Source organism: Cervus canadensis, chromosome 18 (genome assembly GCF_019320065.1).
Source record: "Cervus canadensis isolate Bull #8, Minnesota chromosome 18, ASM1932006v1, whole genome shotgun sequence".
NCBI classification, from domain to species: Eukaryota; Metazoa; Chordata; class Mammalia; order Artiodactyla; family Cervidae; genus Cervus; species Cervus canadensis.
In genome coordinates this window covers 22,279,575-22,298,064 of record NC_057403.1, presented here as the reverse complement: position 1 = coordinate 22,298,064, position 18,490 = coordinate 22,279,575, and the positions used below count along the sequence as shown (strand labels likewise).

Below are 18,490 nucleotides of genomic sequence, written 5' to 3'. Positions count from 1 at the left end.
GGAAACAATTTGTTGAATGATACTTGACGTCCTTATTGCATCTCCAGGAAAACGATCACATGAACTATGAACGAGAATTGAAGGTATTTGAAAAAGGAATGACTTCTACACCGGTTTATTTTTTCCTATCCCTTCACACCCAGTTTATGTAGACACATTTAGTTACATGTTAGGAGGGACAGTCCCTATACAAAAGTACTTAATAGCAAGTAGATATTTTTACCCTAGATTTTTACCCTTCTTTTCCTGTAGTTTCGTGGAAAATACTCCATTTGTAAATTTGACTTTGGCTGTCCATTTTGAGTCTTCTGGCTCCTCATTTTGAACACTTCCATTTTCTTGTTTCTGTAGAGCCTTGGAGCGTCTCTTCTCTCTCGTTTTTGCCTCTCAAATTCTTGTTTCTTCGCAGCACGTGTAGCTTGCTCCTATTCTTCCTGTGCCTTTTGGTTTGACGGTTTCTTTGGATTGTTTGATAGAGTATATTCTCGTGCTACAATGGCCTTCTGACAAAGCCAGGTCAGTGGGACCTTGGCGGTCTTCTGGGAAAGACTGCTCACCTTGTTCTAACCAGGACTGGTCAGCTTTTCTCAGCTGCCTGCTGAGTCGTTCCTCTCCAGCTAAGTAGAGATGGTGCAGGTGATCAGGGTGTTAGGGGAAGCGCACTGATTCCACCCTGGCCAGGCACCTAGTAATCATTGCCATGAGTTGTTTCATGACAGGAGGTTCTGGCAAGGAACAGGGAGCTAATGAGCCTCCACCAACCAGAAGAGTTTGGGAAAGGTCCAAAGGAGACACCATATGTCCGACCACCTCGCAGAATCCTTCTCTCAGGCACCCATCTGGGCTGAAGAAGGCCTGCACCACCGGAAGGACTGTGAGTCAGAATGATTGGCTAAAGACAACCCAGAAACGAATCCCATCACCATAAAACCCGAGACTGCAGGCCGTGTGACAGAGCTGTTCTCCTGGGTTCCCTTCCCCTTCGCGTTCCCTTCTCCACCGGGTGCCCTCTCCCAAGAAAACTTCCCATTTTGTCAGCACATGTGTCTCCTCGGTCGATTCATTTCCGAGTGTTAGACAAGATCCTGGTTTCGAGCCCTGGAAGGGGTCCCCCTTCTTGCAACTGGAGGATGAAGCAGACAGAGCTGGGCTCCGTCTCAGGCCAGGCTGCGAACACTAGGCTACACGCCTGGTCACCCTCCCAATGGACTCTGAACTTTGTGCCCGGTGTCTTTAGAAGTGGCATACCAATGGGAAACCAGACCCCCGGGTCAAAGAGCCTCAGGACTGGTACTTGGACTCTCCATTGCCTAAAAGAATATGCTAATTATCTCTGTAACAGAACAAAGTCGTAAATGCCATTATGTTTTTTGGGATATGACCACAGTCCGACTGATACATGTCCACTGTTTATCTAGTCTTGTGACACATGAATCATGGGTTCACTTTGATCTTAGCTCTCTTTTACCTTGTCCAGACTAGTTTCAAGGAATCTGGGGAGGTGGGTTTGAGCAAGTACACTCAGGGTATATAAGCTTTTCACAAAAGCTGGTCGGGGTCCTCGGCTGAGAGGAGCCTTTGCCTTGGGCCCGCCGGTGTAGTAATCTGCACTCCACTATCTGCATCGTCCTTCTGAGTGAGTTTGTTTCCGGGAAGCCGTGGCTACAACACAACACATGGCGAGTCTGGTGGGATCCTTCTTGGCTGCAACTGACAGCCTGACCACTCAGGGTACTCAGCGGCCAGCTTGCCTGCCAATGGACCAGACCCAGCGGCCTCAGCCGGGACCTGTTTGTCCCTGGTTTCCTCCTGACACAGAGCACTGGCCAGAGTGCCCCGACCGGTAAGGAACAAGAGACTTTATTGACCTCTCTCCCCTTCCCTCTCTCTTTCCTCTCCTTCCCCTTTTTTCTAGTGTCCCCATCCTGGATGCAGGAATCTCGTCGAAGGGCCTCAGCCTGAGCTGAGGTTTGGAAAGTCATCACCTCCTCTTGGCAGAGAACTCGAATTCTGGTTCTGCTCTGGTCTGACTCTGGCAGGGCCGAGATCCAGTCCTCCCTTGTCTGGAGGCCCAGGGTAAAGTCCCATAACACCTGGGTATCTGCAGGTGGCAGGAGATATCTGCAAGGCCATCCCTTTTGCCGCCTTCTCCCGAGTCCTCCCCCTTCTTCTTTCAACCTGGCTTCCTTTCCTCCCTTTGAAATCTTTGAAGATCTGAGATATTTTCCTTTACTCTGTTAGTACTTGGATCTGAAGTTCTGTGTCTCTATAGGAGGTTTTTTGAGAGACCCTATTCTTGTATTTAAGGGAGTGTCCAATGAGAACTGCCAGGTTTATATGTGTGTGTTTCAACTCTGTGTTCTGTGTCGTCCTTTATGTTGGCCATTTTGCTTTGTTTGGCCATCATTTGGCTTAGACCTGCCACCATTCTGTTAGAACCTGATTTTCTTTCCCTGTGCCTTGAGACCAGGGCTCTGGCTCTGTTCTTAGGAACACTTATCTCGACCATCTCTAACTCCTGAGACTGAACCATAGCTACTCTATTTTGACTTTTAATTGTAAAATTTTGAAAAATCGGAAAGTTCTTTTAAAAGTTTTATTTATTCAAACTGTTTTTTTTTTATAAATGAGTCAGTTTTATATTGTAATATCTAATTCACAACTAAGCTTAGAAAATCAAGCTAGATCTTGGATACTGTTTTATGACCTAGTCCAGTAAACAGCACATTGAGTGGCCTGTCAACAAAATCTTTGCCAAACCTGAGAACGGACATTCTCAGCACCATGGGATCAAATGGTCATGAAATGCCCCCTCTGAATCATGGTCAAGTATATGAGCAAAAAGGGGCTCTGCCAGCTGAAAACTGACACTTGCCGTCTACACCTACAAGGATTAAATCATGGCCACTGCAACTGCTGACTTTCAACTCCCCTCAAAGGAGTTCAGGGTGAAAATCAGAAATGAGGCACTCTGTGCTCTGGGGAAAACTGGCAGAACAGGCCTTCAAATAGTTAGATCTTTTCAGGAGAAGATTGTATGAGTGCCAATTCTTGCATCTTCTCTTCCCTGGAGAAACACTGACGTCATTAATGGCAACATCTGCCTTGGCTATTAAGGAAAATCTTAGAATTAAGAGTCAAAATAGAGGAGCTATAGTTCAGCCCTCCTGGGAAATAACTAGCTGATACTATGGGTGTTATTTCAGACTAGACCTTGTATTGCTAAGCACTTGAGTTTCCTGAGTCGTGTCAGGTTTGGATGCCACCATTCTCAAAACAATGTCTGTTGGAAGCTACTAAGTGCAACCTTACTTTTTACCAAACTAGGCAACTGGCTACCTGGCTACAAGTCTCCCCAAAGTGGAAGTGCAGACTGGGTTTCAGGCCTATTCTTCTAAAAAGAAATGAGATTTATTTTATCTATTCAAATTCCAGTTATCACTCCTTCAACTACTTCTAATTGAGTCTATTACACCAAAATGGCAGGCCAGGGGATTGAGATTTTAACCACACAAGACTCAGATCTAGCACTTAGAACTCAGGAATACTTCCAATTCAGTGTCTATTCTCCAAGCTGAGGCAGTCCTATGCCCCATTTTGACAGGAAGTTATCACAGTCATAGTTGCCTAGTTCCCTCAATTAAAACTGAGCAGGATTCTGTGGGGCTCTGGAGTACAAATCTGTTCTGTGTTCTCTGTTTCTTGTGTGGAGGATCTAGGCTTCATTCAGCCTCCTTGACCTTCCCTGAGTTCCAAAGGGTTATTCAAACAATTGCTAATCAGGGAAGGGAGGGGATATAGAAACACAGGAGAAACAATCAAAGGGTGGTACAGCCTCCAGACAGGGTCCTGGTTCTTACTCAAAGAAATATGCCTAACAATATCTTTGAGTCCTCCTACTGAACCAGAACCCCCACCTAGGTGGAGGATGGTAACTTCAGACTAAACACAAGATTCCTGGAGCACGGGTCTGCTGCCTTACCATCAACCGATCCAAAAAACAAACAAACAAAAAAGTCACAAACCCTGCAGCCCTCACCCCAAATATTGCCTCCTGTTTCTGGGGACCAGTGATGACCATCCTGTTAGGTCTCCTGCTTGGCCCCTGTATATTTCATCTCTGAGAGGAGCCAACAGTTTCAAACTAAATTCCTGTTACCACAAGGGTGAGTGCTGGTTTCAGGCAAAAAAAAAATACCTTGACTTACGTGGGGTAGAGAGAGACTTCTGTTCTGCTAGGCAGGCCTACGCCCATGGAAGCACACTGATTGAAACTGCCCAGCCTGGCCAGGCACCATAGTAGACATTTGCATGAGTTGTTTTATGACAGGAGGTTCTGGTAAGGATCACTGAAGTAATAAGCTTCCACCAACCGGAAGAGTTTGGGAAAGGTCCAAAGGAGACACCACATGTCCGACCACCTCCCAGAATCCTTCTCTCTGGCATCCATCTGGGCTGAAGAAGGCCTGCACCACCAGGAATGACTCTGAGTCAGAATGATCAGCTAAAGACAACCCAGAAACTAATCCCATCACCATAAAACCCGAGACTGCAGGCCGTGTGACAGAGCTGTTCTCCTGGGTTCCCTTCCCCTATGGCTCTGCGCCCAGGTGCCCTCTCCCAAGAAAATCTCTTGCTTGGTCAGCACCTGTGTCTCCTCCGACAGTGCATTTCCCAGTGGTAGACAAGAGCCGAGGTTCGAGCCTTGGAAGGGGTCCTCCTTCCTGCAACAAGGGTACCGATCTGTGCACTGGGATTTGCCTGAGGTTTGAGCCTTCGTTTCCCTCCAAAGCAATATCTTGTAAGTTTGCTGAATCTTTAGTTTTCTTTGAAATGGGAAGCCTCGTGCCTCGTGAATACTCCCTGTGAAACGCTGCAGATGGCTACATCGCCACGTTCTCTGCTTCACATTCTTATTTCTGAACCCAGCCAATGAGACTCCTTCTCCTCGCATCCCAAAACACCCTGTCCACGCCCCACTCCCCCGACCTGTGGCGCCCTACATGTACAACGTAAAGAGAAAAAAATCGAAATCTGATACCGGAGTAAAATTAAGATATAAGTCAATGCAGTGCAGTGGATGGTCTGTTTCTTTGGTGGGTTTGCCTGATGTCCAGCCCAGGGTCTCTACCGTGGACCCTAGAGAGGGAGTGGGTCTCCAGCAGAAAGCGCAGGGGTGGGGGTGCGAGTCGACAGGAGCCCTCTGTCGGGGGTGGAGGCCAAGGGACTGGAGTCCAGATCTTGTTCAGAGAGACGGGGAGGGGAGTGGATGTCCACGGGCTCACATTGTGGACTTGAGACCAGACAGGGTTGGAGAAAATCCTGCTCAGTAACCGAATATTTAGAGAGGCTGCGGTGGCACTGGATGGTTTGAGAAGGCAATTTCTGAAATCAAATCACATCCCAGTCAGGATGTATACCAGTGGAGCCCAGAGGAGAAATGGGCGCCTAGAGGATAATGGGGGAATGAAAAGGGTGCATAGAAACCTTCCACAGGCTTCCTGATGTGAACGTTTTAGGCCCAGTGACAAAAAGGCTCAGATTTGGCCTGTCTTAATATATTGTTACAGCTTTCTGAATATTATAATATTATATTAGTATAATATCATATTAGTGAGAGAGGCATTTCCTAGGCAGGTTGATAGGTAGTCTAGGGGTCCCCAGGGAGAGAGGATCTTGAATTCTCAAGGAGGAAGAAAGGACAAATTCTTTTTTTAGCCTCTACATTCCTAGGATTATATAACAATAATGTATCCTGCTTGAGGACAGTCTCTGGAAAAAACCTTCCGGCTAATCCTGTTATCTCAAAATGTAAATTATGGGAGTAGGTCTGGTGAGATCTTTACAACCTCCAGACATTCTTTTGATTCACTGTAATAACTAATTTGAGAGTATGTAACTCCATGGGTAATGCTAGCAAGGGGGTACTCTTTCTGGCCCCCTTCTGAGGTGTATGTCAGAAGCTTTCTCTATTTTAATAAATTTTATTACACAAAAGCTCTGAGCGATCAAGCCTCATCTCTGGCCCTGGATTCAATTCTTCGCCTCCAGAGGCCAAGAATCCTGGCATCTTTGCGTGACTCAGCAACAACCTTTCATCTTGGGGGCTCGTCCGGGATTCTTCAGGACAAGGTTAGGATGTGTGGAGCTCTAGTTCTTTGTTCTAGCGAACACGTTTTCTGCTGTACTTTAGTAACTCTACAGTGCGCTTGTGTGAAGGAATGACACGCCTTGCGCGAAGCAAGTGAGGAGCCCTTCTCTGCGGTTCTGCGGGAGCTCATACGGCTTATGACAGAAACCTGTCGGGGGTTTATACCATCTGCCAATGCCAAGAGGCACCCAATGTCTCCTTCGGGGACCGACCAGACATAGGCAAAGCGTGTGGACCGAACTCTCCTTTCTCAGTCAAACTTCATGGTCTCTGACCATTTCCTAACTCCTTGGAGTTAGAAGTACTAACCTAATCTGTCGGATCACAGACTTTCAAGGGACTTGTGATCCATGCTGTTACTGGGTACTATGACTTAGGTCCCAAACTTGGATGGGTAGTCAGGAAGCGCCTAGCCTCGCTAGGCATGGAAAGTTTGGAAGCTAGATGGAGCTCTGGCTCCAAGAGCATCTCAGTGGTTAAATGTTACTCAGATTGGAACTGCAATGGGGTTTTTTCCTTTGGTAGCGCTGGCTCTTAGTGGACCAGAGGAGACTCTTATACTGGTGTGGGGACGCTTGGAAGGAACATCTCAGTTTTCTGTTTGTATCAGTCTTATTGTGGTCAGAAATATACTGAGGGTCGTGCACAGGCACTCAGGTGACGAACGGTGCCCCCAGTGATCTTAGCCTGGGAGGCATTCTGGAAGGTTACTCTGATTGCACCCTGGGTGGCATCAGCGGTAATGGTGAAGGGCTGGACATCAGTCAGGGATGCCATCAGGTCTACCCCTGGCGCATCCCCACCCCGTCTTGGTGGTAGAACCGGGAGGGCCGAGTACGGTGCCTGCGTCGGTAAGGGACAGACTAAGTCCGACCAGGAAAGAAAAGCTTTGGTGTAAAGTCTGTCTACACCCCCATCTAGAGCAGTGAGGGATGCCTCCGGTACAAAGAGGGCACTGGTCGCTTTTTTCTGTCTTACAGATGGGAGCTAACAACTCCAGCCTCACTCCTTTGAACTGTATCCTGAAAAACTGGGATCGATTTGATCCCCAGGGCTTAAAGAAGACACACCTGGTCTTCCTATGTGATACTGCATGGCCACGGTATCCTTTGGAGGATGGAAAACGGTGGCAGGCTGGAAGGTCTCTTAAGTATAACATTGTTTTACAATTAGACCGGTTCTGCAGAAAACAAAGGAAATGGGTAGAAGTAGCATATGTGTTGCCCTTTTTCTCTCTGTGAAATATGCCAGACTTATGTCCTAAGGGTATAGATTTGGGTGTGAAGCCTTCAGCTCCCTCCTGTCCTCCTACTTTACTAGATGAGATGGAGGATAGGAGACAGAGAGATAAAGAAAAGCAGGTTTCTCCAATTTATCCCTGGGATCCTATGCGCAGAGCAGCCAGAGAGACTGAGGAACAGTCACACAAGCTGTCGCCTCTTCATGAAACACTCACCAGGAGAAATAAGTCTATGAGAGTTAATAAGCCTTTTTCTTATCAAGAAATACAAAAAATCAAGGAGAATCGGGGAGACTATTTAGAGGACCTAGAAAAAATACATTAGAGCTTTTAAAGGTGTTACTCTGCTTTATGACCTTACTTGGAAGGATGTGATGTATATCTTGGGACAAACGCTGACTCTCAACTCATAGACTCGAGTTTTGGGAAAAGCGGTTGCTTGTGGAGATGAATGGTTTGGTAACAAATCAGTAGGGAAGAGGGAGGATGAGATAACCGCCCTCCCCACAGGAAACCAGGCGGTCCCAACTGCAGAACTAGACTGGGACTACAACACAGCTAAAGGAAGATGGGATCAGAGTCATTTTGTCAGATGTATTCTTGAAGGACTCAGGCAGGCGCGTGCTAAGCCTTTAAACTATGGCAAATTTGCAGACACAGAAGAGGAGGAGAAGGAAGCTCCTGGTAAATTCCTAGCTAGACTGAGAGAAGCCCTTGATAGATTCACTGAGACTGATCCTGAAAGTGAAGAGGGAAAAGTGACCTTAAAGGATAGATTTCTCACTCAGTCGGCTCCAGATATCCGCCGTAAGCTATTAAAACGGGCATATGGACCAAATCAGTCCTTAGATACTCTGTTACAACTGGCTCAGACAGTCTATTACAGTACGGAATATGAAGAAACGAAAGAAAGGCAGAAAAGGACAAAGGAACAGGCGGAAGCCCTTGCAATGGCTATGAAAACTGTTCTTAAACAGTCTGAGAAAAATGCCCAGAGGGACCCAGGTGAAAAGGGACGGGCTTGCTATTACTGTGGAAAGGAGGGGCACCTCAAGCGGGATTGCCCTCAGGCATCTAGGCCGCCCCCGGCTCCATGTCCCTTCTGCAAAGGACCACACTGGAGGAGAGACTGCCCCCAGAGGCGTAGGTTTCAGGGGTCGGACTCTCAAGACAATCAGGACTGAAGGTGCCCGGGGGTCCCCACACAAGCTCCTGTCCTAATTACACCTGAGGAACCCCAGGTATTAATAACTGTGGGGGGCCAACCTATCGATTTCATTTTAGATACTGGGGCAAGTTACTCCATGCTTACTGAAACCCCTGGCCCACTTTCTTCCTGATCTGCTTCCGTAATGGGACTGTCTGGATGAGCCAAAAGGTATTACTTCAGTGTTTCTTTAAGGTATAACTGAGACTCTGTGCTATTTTCACACGAGTGTCTGATCATGCCAGAGTCTCCCTCACCCCTTTTGGGGAGGGATATACTGAGCAAGGTCCATGCCTCTGTTTTCATGAATACGGAGCCTTCCCCTCCGCCTCCTTTAATTGAATAAAATGTAAATCCTAGAGTATGGGCTGATGGAAAATCTGTGGGTCGAGCACAATATGCTATGCCTGTAGTTGTCAAGCTCAAAGACCACACTTCCTTCCACATAAGAAGCAGTATCCACTGAAACCTGAGGTTAAGGAAGGGTTACAATGCATCATTGAGAATTTAATGGAACAGGGACTATTAATTCCCTGTAACAGTCCATGCAACACTCCTATTTTGGGTATAAAGAAATCAAATGAAAAAAAAAAATCAAATGGTAAATGGAGACTAGTTCAAGATTTACGAATAATAAATGAGGCAGTGGTTCCTTTAAACCCCGTAGTAGCTAATCCTTATACACTATTGTCTGAAATTCCTGAACGAGCCAAATATTTCTCAGTAATTGATTTGAAAGATGCCTTCTATTCAGTGTCTTTGGCAGAGGAAAGTCAATTTCTATTTGCCTTTGAGGACCCTACGCAGCCAGCTTCTCACTTAACCTGGACAGTTTTGCCCCAGAGATTTTGTGACTGTCCTCACTTATTTGGACAAAGTTTGTCACAGGATCTACAAAACTTTAATAGCTCCAAAGCAGTGGCGTTACAATGTGGAGATGATATTTTGCTCTGTACTGATACAGAGGAAGCTTGTTCACAAGCCTCAGAAGACTTAAACTTTCTGGCAGGCTGCGGTTACAAGGCATCAAGAGAAAAGGCTCAGCTTTGTCAACAATCTGTTAGATATCTGGGCCTAATCATATCAGAAGGGACTAAAGCTCTCCTGTACTATTCTACTCTTAAAAATTTACTTATTTAATGTGGCTGTGCCGAGTCTTAGGTGCAGCACCAGGATCTTCCATCTTCATTGCGGCTTTCAAGATCTTTAGCTGCAGCACTGGAAGTCTTAGCTGCGGCATGAGGATCTAGTTCCCTGACCAAGGTTGGAACCCAGGTCCGCTGCACTGGGAGCAAGGAGTCTTAGCCACTGAACCACCAGGGAGAGTCCCAGGGTAAAGATTCTTATGAATGTCATCCTTTCCTGTTAATATCCTACCCACCACGTTCTGCCACCAGAACTTCTCTCTCCCAGGAAACAGTGGTGGAGGTTAGGATAGTTTAGATATAATATTTTTCTGTGTAGCCCTGTGCCCCCAGTACAGAGTGGACTCAGAGTTACAGGTGAATTTCTGCTTACGAGACCATTCCCCCAGGCAAAATAAGGACAACTGAGGGCCTTCCGCCGTAAAGCCCTGTCGGTGGTCCCCCCGTGAATGGGTTCACCAGACTACTTCCAGGTGAAAAAAGCTAAGTTTTAGGGGCGGGCGGATTTGAGTTGCTTGCCATGGGCATACGTGGGAGCTGGAGCTGCAGCCAGCGGCTCGGCTCCCAGACTTAAACGCAGAAGCATCTTTGAGATTTCGACGAGGAACATGCCTTCTAAGACAAAGTTTCCAGAAAGGAAGCAAAACCACAGACTTGTCAACTATCAGAGAGCTCAGATACTTCAGGTTCTGAAAGTGAAGCAGAGAGTGAACCAGAACAAGTGTCTGGTTACCATCGCTTACTCGCCACATTAAAGAATGTTTCCAAGGAAGATGAGGAGGAGGAGGAGGAAGAAGACGGTGTTCCGGATGAGACAGAAATGAATCTTGAAGATGGCGATAGTGACATCAGTGATGAGGAACAGATGGCAGTGGAGTCTGCTGACATGCAGAGGAGTGTGTGTGGCCTTACCTGCAGACCCCAAGGGAAAAGATGGGCACGGGCACCAGGCGCATCAGAGGAGTCCCCCGAGGAGTTTCAGTTCAGTTCACTTCAGTCGCTCAGTCGTGTCCAACTCTTTGCAGCCCCATGGACTGCAGCATGCCAGGCCTCCCTGTCCATCACCAACTCCCGGAGTTTACTCAAACTCATGTCCATTGAGTCGGTGATGCCATCCAACCATCTCATCCTCTGTCATTCCCTTCTCCTCCTGCCCTCAATCTTTCCCAGCATCAGGGTCTTTTCCAATGAGTCAGCTCTTCAAATCAGGTGGCCAAACTATTGGAGTTTCAGCTTCAGCATCACTCCTTCCAATGAACACCCAGGACTGATCTCCTTGAGGATGGACTGGTTGGATCTCCTTGCAGCCCAAGAGACTCTCAAGAGTCTTCTCTAACAACACAGTTCAAAAGCATGAATTCTTCCGCACTCATCTTTCTTTATGATCCAACTCTCACATCCATACATGACTACTGGACAAACCACAGGTTTGACTAGGCAGAACTTTGTTGGCAAAGTAATGTCTCTGCTCTTTAATATGCTGCCTACTTTGGTCATAACTTTTCTTCCAAAGAGTAAGTGTCTTTTCATTTCATGGCTACAGTCACCATCTGCAATGATTTTGGAGCCCCCCAAAATAAAGTCTGTCACTGTTTCCACTGTTTCCCCATCTATTTGCCATGAAGTGATGGGACCAGATGCCATGATCTTTGTTTTCTGAATGTTGAGCTTTAAGACAACTTTTTCCACTCTCTTCTTTCAGTTTCATCAAGAGACTCTTCAGTTCTTCTTCACTTTCTGCCATAAGGGTGGTGTCATCTGCATATCTGAGGTTATTGATATTTCTCCTGGCAATCTTGATTCCAGCTTGTGCTTCATCCAGTCCAGCATTTCTCATGGTGTACTCTGCATCTAAGTTAAATAAGCAGGGTAACAGTATACAGCCTTGACGGACTCGTTTCCCAAGTTGGAACCAGTCTGTTGTTCCATATCCAGTTCAACTGCTGCTTCTTGACCTGCATATAGATTTCTCAGGAAGCAGGTCAGGTGGTCTGGTATTCCTATCTCTTGAAGAATGTTCCACACTTTGTTGTTATCCACACAGCCAAAGGCTTTGGCATAGTCAATAAAGCAGAAGTTGATGTTTTTCTGGAACTCTCTTGCTTTTTTGATGATCCAACGGATCTTGGCAATTTAACCTCTGGTTCCTCTGCCTTTTCTAAATCCAGCTTGAACATCTGGAAGTTCACGGTTCACGTACTGTTGAAGCCTGACTTGGAGAATTTTGATCATTACTTTGCTAGCGTGCGAGATGAGTGCAATTGTGCTGTAGTCTGAGCATTCTTTAGCATTGCCTTTCTTTGGGATTGGAATGAAAACTGACATTTTTCAGTCCTGTGGCCACTGCTGAGCTTTCCAAATTTGCTGACATATTGAGTGCAGCATTTTCACAGCATCATCTTTTAGGATTTGAAACAGCTCAACTGGAATTCCATCACCTCCAGTAGCTTTGTTGCTAGTGAAGCTTCTTAAGGCCCACTTGACTTTACATTCCAGGATGCCTGGCTCTAGATGAGTGATCACACCATCATGGGGGATAGATTCATCCTTAAGGAATGATGCCAAGGTACATGATTCTGAAAATCAAAAGAAATTCCTTCTCTTTCTGACTTACTTCTCTCCGTACAATATGCTCTAGGTTCTTCCACCTCATTAAGAGTGACTCAAATGCATTCTTTCTTAAGGCTGAGTAACATTGCATTCTACATATGTGCCACAATTTCTGTATCCATTTATGGCACTGGACATCTAGGCTGCTTCCATGTCCTAGCTCTTGTGAAGAATGCTGCAGTGAACATTGGGAGATGGGAGGGAGGTTCGGGAGGGAGGGGACACATATATACCTGTGGCTGCTTCATGTTGATGTATGGCAGAAGCCAGCACAATATTGTAAAGCAAATACCTTGCAGAGAAAAAGAAGAGAAATTCCTATGATATAATCTTCTTAGTAAGATATTTCTTCCAAATGATAAGGGGTCTTGTATTCATTGTTAAGACTTTCAGATGGTAATATCAGAATAGCCTGTCTAATGACAATGTGTATGGGTTTGTTACATATTGTTTCTTTCCAGTGTCTACAGAATCACCCTCATCATACTTTCAGTATAACCCAGAGGGTGACATTCTGACATGTGGCTAACCCCTTTGGAAAACTAGTCTTCCCACTTGGGAGCTACAGGCAGCCGTAAGTTTATCTCCCCTAAATATGCCTCCTGAACCCGACTGTGCCCTTTGTCCAAGGTCAGCCCCAGTCTCAGCTCCCCAGGGTCCTCTTTGCTCCTCTTCTAGCACGATCAGTCCACTAGAGGGCACTCACGCTCCGCTTTTGCCATCACCTGAGCCCAATGCCCGTGTGTTCACTGCCACACCCACCAGCCCTCAATCGCTCTCTAGGTTTGCTCAGGGCCAAGCTCCTGGGACAGACATCAAGGTCCTCCAGGAAGAACCTCATGTGGAGGAGGTGGCAGGGTGGACGGATGACCTGGAACCCACCGCAGGACCCAAGTCACTGCTGCAGGGGACGGCTTCAAGCGCAGAGGGCAGTGTGGGATGGACACGGGTGCCCAGACACCTAGGCCACCGGCGCGGGCACTGGGGGAAACAGCTGTGAGCCTGCGGCCCCGTCACTGAGGATCTGTGTACGTGGCCTTGGCTGGGCTGCTGAGGAACCTTCCAGAATGGACCCTCCACAGCAGGAGATGAGTCCTCCCGGGCACTTCAGGAGCCCCATGCCAGGAAGAGTCAGGGGAGATGTGGCCATCACTGCGGTACAGGTTCTCCCGAGGCCTGAGGAAGCAGGTGGGGTCCCAGGTTCACCGTCAACCTCAGATCAACACCCAGGGTGCTGGGACGGTGAGGTCCTGCCACCCCGCCTCTCAGGACACCACTCCTACGCTTGACACCCCTCCCCACTCCCTCCAGTGCAGGAAAACAGATCCCAGAGTCTCTTCAAGTAGATTGGACAATGTAGGCACACAGGTGAGATTCAGCAGGTGGACGTGAGGAGAGGCTGCTGCTCCTGGAGGGAGAGCAGTTAGATGATGGCCTGTGCAGTCTGCCCAACTGCTGCCGCTGAACCAGAGGGTGGGCGGCTTTCCTCGGAGACTCCAGCCTCGTCCCTGCAAACATCTGAGAATTTCTCACTTCATTCCTGTGCTTCCTGGGTGACTCAGATGGTAAAGAATCCACCTGCCAATGCAGGAGTCGCAGGTTCAATCCCTGGGTCAGGAAGATCCCCAGGAGAAGGAAATGGCAACCCACTCCAGTATTCTTGCCTGGAGGATTCCATGGACTGGTGAGCTACAGTCCATCGGGTCGCAAAGAGCTGGACACGACAGAGCGACTAAACAACACCACTTCATTGCTTCTAGCCGAGGTGCCTTAATTCTGTTCCCTCAGCCAGTCCTGCTTCAAGTCTGTGTCCTGACCACACTTGGGCAACTCAGTTTGACGGCCTCAGTTTTCCAGATACACCCAGGTCGTCAGAATGGTCACTGCCGCCTCTGACCCCACCAGGATGGAGGCTGAGTCCTGCCCTCCTGGTGGGCTGTGCGACCAGGCTCTCAGCCTCCATATCCTGATTATCAACCATCTCCTGGGATGATTGCAGCGCCTGAGCAGAAGAAAGAGGCAGGGACAATTGTTATCCATCCCTTGTGTCTGCAAGAAGACCTGCTGGGGAGGAAGCCAGGAAATGACTGCACTTTCTGTCATTTGGATGTGGTAGTGCTGCCTGGGAAATTTAACATGGAACACAGGGCTGTTTTCCTGTTTTGCCGACACAAGATTTTGAGTGTGGAATCATAGGTTTCTGTTGGGTGTCACCGTCAACAACAATCCTACCCATTCGGGGCACAGACCGAAAATTCCTCACCCCAGGGAAAGGTTGATGTGGGGGCCAAGGCACTGCCAGGCTGGCCATGGCGACCCTCTGTAGGGGCAGCTCCGCACAGACGTGGTCTCTGTTGGGAATAGCAATGCTTCCTCCCTGGGCATCAGTACCCAGCTCCCTGGCTCCCTCCCCCTCCCTGCAGTCCCCAGGCCAGCTGCCCATCACAATCTCATCTCAGCCCTCACAGCAGACTCCGAGCAACTGTCCCTGGGACATCACATGGCTCATTGCCTCTCTTCTGTCCTGCTGCCTGCCTGGTCCTATGCAGGGTCCTGTAGCTGCCCTTAAGGGTGTGTGTGTGTGTGTGTTTGTGTGTGTGGGTGTGTGTGTGTGTGTTTGGCCCCTGCACATGGATAATATCTCATGCTGAAAGAATTTGACAGTCATTTAAAAATGTTTATTTTAAATGCAAGAATTCACAGTTAGGACTCCTACGTGGAATCAACCAGGATCTCTCTTGGAGACTGTTATCACTCTTTAAAAAAAAAATTTTTTTTTAACTTTCTATTTACTTTTGGCTGCACTGGGTCTTCACTGCCATGCACAGGCTTTCTCTAGTTACGGCGAGAGAGGGCTACTCTCTAGTTGCAGTGTGCAGGCTTCTCGTTGCAATGAATTCTTTTGTTGCGGAGCACAGGCTCCAGGGTGTGTGGTTTTTAGGAGTTGCTGCATGGCTTAGCTGCCCCATGACAAGCGGCATCTTCCCAGACCAGGGATCGAACTTGTGGCCCCTGCACCAGCAGGTGGGTTCTTAACCACTGGACCACCAGGGAAGTCTGAGCCCATGACCCTTAACTGAACAAGCAGGTGGATGGAAAGAACAGGACGAGATGTATGAGGGAGCCTGTGTGGAGACCAGAGAGAATCTTTTTAATTGTGCGCAGCGAAGGGGGCTGAGAGTGAAGGGTCTGACTGGTGAAGTACGGGCCCAGCTTAGATGAGAGGCCAGAGAGGAGCGGTGGGTGCAGGTGGGCCCAGAGTGATGTGATCTTACAGAGTTGACCCGGATCGAGGTCTTCAGGCTTCTAAGGTGTGGACGAGACCGGGTGGGCAGCGGGCCAGCGAACAGGGCACACAGACTCGAGATCTGGCCTCCACCGGACCTCCTGCACCGGCCCGTCACTCTGTTTCCTGGCGGCCCTGCTGGTGGCCAGACTGTCCTGTATGTGACGGCTAAGGAGTCGTAGAGACGCTGGTCAGGTCATTATCAACCACTGCATCCCCGCATCGTCCTCGTTTTCCTTGTTAACTTGTGACTAATTGCGTACCTGTACTTTGGTAGCCCCAAAGTGAAAGTGATTCACGGGGCAGTTTGTTTTTATTTCATTTATTTTCGACTGTGCCGGGTCTTCGTTGCTGCCCGGGCCTTTTCTCTAATTGCGAAGAGCAGGGGCTACTCTCCAGTTGTGGCGTCCGACTCCTCACTGCGGTGGCTTCTCCTGTCACGGAGCACGGGCTCTAGGGCCTTTGGGCTTCAGTAGTTGTGCACGTGGGCCCAGTGATCACGGCTTCCAGGTTCTTGGGCACAGGCTCAACAGCTGCGGCGCATGGGCTTAGTTGCTGCGCGGCATGTGGGATCTGCCCGGATCGAGGACGAACCCGTGTCTCTTGCATTGGCAGGCAGATTCTCTACCACTAAGCCACCAGGGAAGCCCTCTTTAAAGTTTAATTTTTACTAAAACATCTTATTTTCTTTGGGGTTTAGCCGATTAACAATGTTGTGATGGTTTCACGTGGACAGCAAAGGGACTCCGCCATATTTATACATATATCCATTCTTCCCCAAACTTCAAAGGGCAGTTTGTTCTGGGCATCTTTTTTCTTCCTTGTGCACCATGAATATAATTTTTTAAAAAATCTCCACCACCAGGGTACTGGCAGATGCCAACACCCTTTTTTTCCCCCTCAAACACGTTTCTTCCCTCACAGTCAAGACCAATAACAGGAACTGCTCAAATATGTACAAGGGTTTCTGAGAGCCTGTGACTGAGCACCTCAGAGCAGGCACACTTCCAGCTGATGGAGTCGATGCTGCTGCTCCTGGCAGGCCCACGAGCAGCTACGTCCTGGGGAACACTCAGCCTCACGTGCAGGTCCCGTCCTGATGTAAAGAAAAGTAATGACAGGAAAGTTGCTTGTCTGAGGTCTGCCACTGCCCAAGGAAACATCCTCAGTTCTCTCTGGTGGCCATATGGGAAAACTTGTTGGGCTCAGCTTTCTAAACCATTAGACCAGGGAATTCCCTGGTGGTCCAGTGGATAAGAATCCACCTACCAATGCATGGGACATGGGTTCGATCCCTGGTCTGGGAAGATACCACCTGCTGCATAGCATCTAAGCCTGTGTGCCACAACTACTGAGCTCATGCACTGCAACTCCTGAAGCCCACGTGCCCTACAGCCCACGCTCCACAACAAAGAAAGCAATGAGGAGCCCGGGCATCACAACAACGAGTAGCCCCTGTTCGCCACAACTAGAGAAAGTGTGCATGCAGCAACCAACACCCAGGGCGACCAAAGAATAATTAATTAACTAATTTTTAAAAATGCAAGGCCCTAACTTTAATCAAGCTTTGGACTGAATCAACAGAGGGATAGTGGTTCCATTATATGATATGGGGAACTCTCAGGAAAATCACTGCAGAAACCAAAAAGAACCCAAGAGCCTCATTTGGACATAAAACCTGAAGATGCCTATTAGACACTAAAACGTTCTGGTCACTTGCCCTGTGGAGGCCTTACAGGCTCTGCCCATAAAGATGGGGAGTTTCTTTCAGTCTCTCAAGCCTGTTATCTCCCTAATCTTTTGTTTTGCCTCTAAACCCCATTACAACAGACTTACTCACAATTTCTCTTGGTTCTCAGAAGCCTGGACTCTTAACAATGCTGACAAAGGCATGTCTTGCAGGGAAAAGAACAAGGACTTTGCAGTCAGGCAGATGTGGGCTCAAATTCTGTCATCAGTGCTTTCAACCTCCCTAAAACCAAGCAAGCTGTGAACCCTCCCTGGTCCTAACACCTCCCTCAACGTGACAACTGAGAACGGCCCTGTGTAGAAGAGGACCTCTCAGGATACTTGGTTCCGAACTGGTGTCAGCTAAGACGGATTTTCCCATCGTTCTCTTGAGCTGAGCTTCTAAGAGTGGAAGCAGACAGCGGTCCACTAGTTTCTCTTCCTAACTCCTCCCCTCGGCTGCCGTCAACGTCCCCGTCCCCAGTAGCTGCAGCAGAAACCCCCCACGTCCTATGCCAGTTCTGCAGACACTCCACGGGGTCACCCCCAAGCCCAGTGCACTCAAGCATGCCTTCCACCCATTTCCAACTCTGGGCCTGGGCTTATGCCCCTCCCTTAACCAGAAACGTTCCCCTCATTTCTCTTGGGGGGTTCATCTCCTAAAGACCCTCACGGATGAACTCACGTTCATAAACCATCACCAGTTTACCCCATGTCTGTGATTCCAATCCAAACAACACTCAGTTCCTAAATTCACTACAGGAATTTAAGATCTAGTCAAGAAAAGACACTACTGTAAATCTATAACTTGAGGAACTGTAGTTTTGTTTTTTTTTTTTTTCTTTTGGCCACACTGCAGTTTGCAGGATCTCAGTTCCCCAACCAGGCTAGGGCTTGGGCTCAGGGACGTGAAAGCGCTGAGTCTTAACAGCTGGACACCCAGGGAAGTTCTGAAGCTGTTGTGTGTCCTTTGAAATCTGCACAATCTCTCAAGAACGGGTGCCTTCGCTTCCTATGGCTGCCGTAACCACCCAGCACACGCTGAGCACAGCCCTGTCCTGTGAGCCTGAGTGAACCCGAAGGGGCTCCAATCAAGGGTCAGCGGGGCTGCACCCCGTCTGGA

General features: G+C 48.2%; 1 pseudogene; it reads right to left on the bottom strand.

Annotated features, from left to right (window-relative positions):
* Window positions 1–224: 224 nt before the first annotated feature.
* Window positions 225–4,954, bottom strand: LOC122421269 (annotated as a pseudogene).
* Window positions 4,955–18,490: the final 13,536 nt, after the last annotated feature.